The sequence below is a fragment of the Desmodus rotundus genome, chromosome 9 (assembly GCF_022682495.2).
Source record: "Desmodus rotundus isolate HL8 chromosome 9, HLdesRot8A.1, whole genome shotgun sequence".
NCBI lineage: Eukaryota > Metazoa > Chordata > Mammalia > Chiroptera > Phyllostomidae > Desmodus > Desmodus rotundus.
In genome coordinates, this window is record NC_071395.1 from 87,942,208 (window position 1) to 87,948,787 (window position 6,580).

Here is a 6,580-nt window from a genome sequence, read left to right on the forward strand (position 1 = left end):
TCCACAGTTAATATATTCCTTGAAGTTATGAAATGTCTTGTTAGGGACATGGACTACCTCTATATTATGTAAGGCGTCCAATTGTCATTTATTCATTTTACAAGTTATATATTTGGGGAAAAAGCTCTGTTCTGCCTCCCAGCCATTCTTGTTCCTCCCTCTGCTAAAGCAGCTTCCAACGTTTCACACGGTATCCTCCCTCATTATCAGCAGCCTCTTCACAGAAAGCTCTCTCTAGCCTGTCCCCGCAAGGAAACGCTAGCTTCCACTGGCCGCCCTGGCATCCCTCACAGCCCAGAAGTGAAGCAAGGTTTCCGTCCTCTGTCAGGTACACGCACGTGCTCTCTGGAGCCTCAAACTCTCTCCCCGCAGCCTTGCCCAGGAAGGAGAATCGTTTCTGAGATGCATGCTGCCTTCCCAACTGCTGCTCTTCAATCTCAACCGCAAACGTCCCCTCTTATCAGGCTCCCGCCCTCTGACTCTACCTTTCACTCTCCCTGCTCATCACTGTCACCTCCCAAACCCTTCCATCTCATCACAGCCTCTTATCCCTTTAAACTTTCTCCTTATCCCACTCGGTCTTGTCTTTGCACTCAGGGAGACTGCCATCCCTTGACCCCCCTTAGGCTTCCTAAGTAAGGGTTTGCTGGAGAAAAATGGCACTGCCTTGTAGTCAGGTGGCTTCCAATCTTACCTGAATATGCAGTCTTTTAGTATTTCCTACCCCACAAAGCAGCATTTAAAGTTCTATCAGACATCTTAAAGCCCCTTAAATAAAATGCTGCAGCCTCCCCTCACTCTTCACTTTAAAAATCTTACCTCCTGCTTCATGGAAAAAAAATAATAGTCAGATGGTAACACCCCAAAATGCTATTCCCTCCACCTGTCAGGTTACCTCTTGGAGAACAAATCCTTACTTACTTTGCTTCTGTATCAAAGCATGAACTCTCCTTCTCTCTAATGCCAACAACACCTCTATTTCCTATCAACTACCTCCCACTGTGTCAAACTGTCCAGCCCCACTGACTCTTCCTATTTTCTAAACCCCATAAACCAAATATCAACAATTACTCAGAACGTCTCAAATTCTGCCTGTATGTCCATTCCAGCTGCCACTCAGAGAAAGCACTTTCGAACACGGCCTACTCCGCTCTTCCTCACTTTCATCCTCACTGATACTAGAGTAAGTTGCCTAAGTACAAAACTAAGCACACCACTCCCTACTTTAAAACTCCTCTTGGCTGCCTGCTACACAACAGGATGCTTTCTAAATTCAAAGTTAGGCCTACAGGTGCCTTTGTATTTTGAGCCCATCTCTCACCTGCACACACACACACACACACACACACACTCTTTGCTTAACTACACCAACCCACCAATGACCACTCCACCAACAATGAACTCCTCGCCATTCTGCAAACACTCCAAGCCCTTGTATGATTCTACATCCTTTTCCCAGGCTGTTTCCTTTGTCTGGAGTCAGGCAAATGTCCCTTCTGAGTAAAGGTTGTCCCACTTATTGTAGATTCATTGTTACTCCATCCTCAGTGTTCACATCTGTGTAGCAACACTTATTACGTAATTTTTTTACAGATCTGTGTATTTTTGCATGTCTTCACCATTTGAGAGATGCTCCTCGGAGGCAGTGACCATGACTTACACGTCTTAGTACCTAGCACATTACATGGTACGTATTAGAAGCTGAAGAATTGTTAGTAAATAAATGTTAATGTAAGGGATTAATGTTCCACTTTTACATGACTGGTTTTGGGGTGTTTCTTTTTTAGATCCCATTCTGAGTACCAAATAGGTTTTCTAGAATAGAAATATCACATGTCCTCCATGCTAGTTACCAAAACTGGTCACCCTACATTCTGCATTACAGAAGAAACACATTTTCAAATTCAAGACTCGGTTAAGATACATTTTTTTGATTGGTTAGTTGGCTGGATCGTTTGGTTGGCTGGTTTTGTTCCCCCTCCTACAATAACTAACCGCATCCCTCCACAGCTCCATCAGTTACGTACTTGGTAACAGAAGGCTTGTGATAGGACTGGCTGTTAGACCATCAGCTGAAAACCAACTTTCAAACGGATGAACAAACAAGTGGAAACGCATAACCCGGAATGTTCAGCACAGCTCTGGCCTGGAAGTGTACTCCCAGGCTTAACTTTTCTGCCTGTGCACACAGTTGCCTGAGAGTATCCATAGTTAGAGCTAAAGCAAAAAGATTCCTAATAATCACTAATAATCACCCAATACATCCTTTGACACAGGCAGATGATAATTGTTTAATGTTAGAGGAAACTAAAATTCAAAGTTAAAAGATACACCCAAACTCACAAAATTAAGCCCAAAGCTGAGATTAAAAATCTGAAATCCCTAGCTCTCAGATCCATTATATCTGACCACTTGACACGTCCCTATAAGTCAGCAATATATCCAACTAATAATGAAAAATTTTGAAAATTAGAAAGGCAATCAGAATGGCTATAATAATACACAATACTATGCCACACATTAAAAAAAAAAAAAAAAACAGAATGAAGAGGCAATGCAATACTTGGTAAAAGCCAAAAATCTGCTTCTCCTCACCCTTTCTTTATTCTCCAATAAAATAATGAATGCAAAAAGCAAAAAAAATTAATTTACCATTTCAAACCTTCAAGGAATTCTTGCTACACAAATTACATCTTATAAATAAATTATATCTACTTAGTTCCAGCTAATTAAACAGTTTGGTTACTATTTATTAGAATTACAGATTTAAATTATTAAGATGGAAAAATAAGTAAAGCTATATATCTCTGATTTAGGCTTAGAGTGTGCCTACCAGTTACATAAATCACTTCAAAACCATGCCCTGACTGGTGTGGCTCAGTGAGTTGGGCGTTGTCCTGCCAACGAGGGCGTTGTCCTCCTTCAATTCCTGGGAGGCAACCAATCGATGTTTCTCTCCCTCTTTCTCCCTCCCTTGCCTTCTCTCTAAAAATAAATAAAAACTTAAAAAAAAATAAAAAAAGAAGTAAATTGAGTAACTCTTGCTTATAGCTATAACCTATATTTGGATCATGTCTTTTATTTAATTCTCTGACAATGTCTTTTTTTAAACCTGTTTCTATGTGGACAGCTTCAAAAGGGGCTAAGACCTTCTCAAGGTGCTTCGCTGCCATAGGAGTCAGCAAAACAGGGGCAAGCCACAAATACTGAAAGGCCTTGGGGGAGAGAAGCAGCCACAGCTGCTAAAGAAAGAATACACCTGAGGTATACCACGCCCCTTGCCAAACACAGTAAACATATTCCTGAAAGTGGCGTGTCATTAATTTTGTTCAATCAAACCATATATTTTAAGTATATGCTGGGTCATTAAAGAAAACCTGGCATGTGTACTTCAGCACATCAAAGTCTTTCCAGGTGCATGCTGACCTGGCTTGTTGACATCCGGTGTGCGGACAGTCCCGCTTGTGCCAGCATTGTTGTGTGCTTTTGCAAACGCATCTCAGCCAACGCCCTGGGAGACAGGCTCACTTTCGTGTCCATTTCACAGCCGAGGAAGCCGAGGCTCAGCGGGGTTCAGCAACTGACCGAGGGTTCCACGGAAAGTGGCAGCTGGGCCGGAATACTGTGCCCAGACTCCGCGGCATCCCCAGGAAAAGGCACGTGTCATTTTACTCGCCTGTTCTATTTTATTTTCACTCATCTTTAAATAGTAAGGACAAATAAGAAAAACAGCTGCAGTGATCAGAATAAGAGCTGTTCTCTTAAACGCTGTAAGTATATATACTATAAATAAACTCAGAAACACTCTGTAACTCCCAGCATCTTGATGCCGGGCCGGGGCCTTCCCAAGGGACTGTTATGAGGACTGTTCCCACAAAGGAACCAGCACACCGGTTCTACCCTAACCCCCGAGTGAGGAATGTGACAAGCCCGGGGCGCCGCGCCCCTAAGTCACTTCCCCGGCCACCGTGGGCAGAGGTCGCCGGGCACGGGCGGCGGCCCGCGAGCCCCGCGAGGCCAGGCCTCTCCCCGAGCGTGTCCGGCACACGGATTTCCTCTCCCAAGCGGCAAACTCTTTGGTTCGACTTCTGGGCCCCGTCACGTTGACCGCTTATCAAACTTCACTCAACTTCCCCAACCCGTGACCGGGCTGCATTTTCACTCAGCAAGGGAAGCCCCAGAGGTCCGCGCGGAGACCCCCGAACGCTGCGCGCGCCCCTCAGGCCTCGAGAACCCGCCCGGGGCCTGCGGGGCTACGCCCCTCCGCGCATCAGCCCGCACGGGCGGGGCGACCGCCTCTCCGGGCGAAATTCCACCCGAGAACCCGGGGATAGGGGCAGGAGAGGGAAAATCGGAAAGACAAGAACCTGGAGCCCCTACACGCAAGCTTTCCGGTTGGCCGCCGCCGACGCCGCTGCCAAACGGTTTCAAATCCTTGCGGGCCGCCTCTGTCTCCGCCGCCCTGCAGGCCGGGGGCGGGGATTTCCGCGCTCTCATTCCCCGCCCCCTGCCCCGCTCCTCCCGCCGCTGCGGGCGCGCCTCGCTGTTGCCACGGCGACGGTTGATGCCTCGGTAGCCGCCGTCTGTCCTGTAGGAGGAGGGGACTTCCGCGCTTCCGTATCCCCCTCCTCCCTCCCCCGCTGCCCGGGCCCCGCGGGTGCTGGGCGTGTTGCCATGGCGACGGCCGGGTCCGCTGCGCAGACTCCAGGCTGGCGTTCCAGCCTGGCGGCTCCTAAACTGGTGCCAGGCCAGGGCTTGCAGGATAACTGGGCACTGTGGACCTCGAACATCACAAGGAGTTTGTGGACACTTTACGGGCTGTGGAAGAATAGGTAAAGGGCAAAGAAAATGGGATTACTGGAGGATGTTCACGGAAGGGTGGGGCCTTTGAACACACAACGGAGTTGAATGAGTGTAAAAACGTGACGACTTACTGCCTGGTGTCTTTCTCACAACCCAGAGGAGAATGGGGTTGTGTTAAGCGGGAAAATGAGTACCACTGCCTTTCTTTTTTCTTTCTTTCTTTCTTTTTTTTTGAATTCAAAACTGAAGTCTGAAAAAACAGACACCAAGTTCTGAAGATGCTGAAATCAAATCAAATCAAAAGGCTTTCTGCTTACCAATTATTTGTAAAATAGCAAGATCTAGTGGAAAATGAGTTTTTGCTGTTCCCAAGGTTCAGCTTCCCCAGGGCACTCTCCGTGTCTGCATTTTTATGTTGTGGTGTTCTTTGGTCTGTTACATTTCTGGGGATACTCTGAACTATGCTTTTTAAATATACAGGCAGAAATTACATTTAAATTGTAAAAACACCCACCTAAGTGAAATTCAGTTTACCACCGTTGTTCATCTAATTTCACAACAGGATGCCTTCCTCCGTGCCTATGCAATACACTCAGTGTGATGCCAAATTTAACATAAGCACAGCTTGAAGCACCTTTTCAATTTTCCATAAAGGAAGGAGAAGATTCATTCATTTGTGACTAGTTACTTTCAGACTTTCAGAGGGAAGTCATTCTTTCAAAGGTGCTTTTTTCAAACCCATCCCACTGGAAGTAAAAACTAACCACTTCCTCATTGTTTGAATGACAAATCATGAAGGCTAAGAAAAGAAAAGGTATGAAATGCTTTTAAGAGTGTTTAGTTTTTCAAAACCATATTTGAACAGGTTGATAGCTAACAAATAATCAGTAATCCAGATCATTTGCACTGAGAATCAGGGACGGAAAGCCTGCACATGCAACTGCAGGAGTTTGACCACTCAGTGAAGAGGTTCAAAATATGGAACCACATTGCTGGTAGAACAGGAAATGAATTTGACAAATGATGTCTAAATGAACATGAGCAGAAAGACGGGAAAAGAGGATCAAGGGAAGAAATGCAACGAAGTCAAGTTGTCACGTTCATCTGAGAGGAAATAATTGCAGCAGAAAAAATTATGACTGAAAGTTAAAAAGTAAAAAAAAAATAAATTTCTTAAAATATTTTCTCTCATTAGGTGAAAGTACCCTTTCCATTTTCAAGAACTAGCAGATTGTCACTTTTTCACATGTATATATATATATAATACACACACCTATATATATACACACACACCTATATATACATACATACATATAGCTATGCAAACAAAAATACTAAGATATGCACGAAGGGTTTTTATTGTTATTTATGTCCTACACATATAGCTTGAGCCTGAGCTGTGTTTACCTTAGTATTCAAGCATATACATCATGTTTACAGGACTGGTTGGTGTCCACTTAGAATCTCCTTACGTGAGAACCAAGGACCCTCCTAGGAAGTAGCTCATCCTAGGAGACGGTAAGCAGATGGTTCAATGACAGTATAGAAACTTTGAAGGAAAGGTGGGTGATTCTACATAAAGCACAGTGCTGGCTATGGTTTGATTTCGAACTCTCCTCCTCTTGTTAAAATAGTAATGCCTAGACCTTTGAGGTGAGGACTTCCTTTGAAATCTTAAAAAGCTGTAACTCACCTCCCTGACTGCACCACCACCAACTGCCCACATGCCCCAAAATGTACGTACAAATCAGAGGTTTCCCAAAAGGTCTGAAGTGCA

The 6,580-nt window shown here is 44.9% G+C and overlaps 1 protein-coding gene across 7 annotated transcripts in view; it reads right to left on the reverse strand.

Annotated features, from left to right (window-relative positions):
- Positions 1-4,568, reverse strand: part of CEP112 (centrosomal protein 112) — a 370,586-nt gene extending 366,018 nt beyond the window's left edge. For 3 of the 7 annotated variants that reach the window (XR_006653046.2, XM_053911957.2, XM_045182483.2), the window contains exon 1: positions 4,368-4,567. The gene's annotated coding sequence lies outside the window, so the exon portion shown is untranslated. Of the gene's footprint in view, positions 1-3,426; positions 3,701-4,367 lie in introns of all 7 variants that reach the window. The other 4 variants (XM_045182485.3, XM_045182486.3, XM_045182484.3 and 1 more) reach the window with 3 other exon arrangements.
- Positions 4,569-6,580: the final 2,012 nt, after the last annotated feature.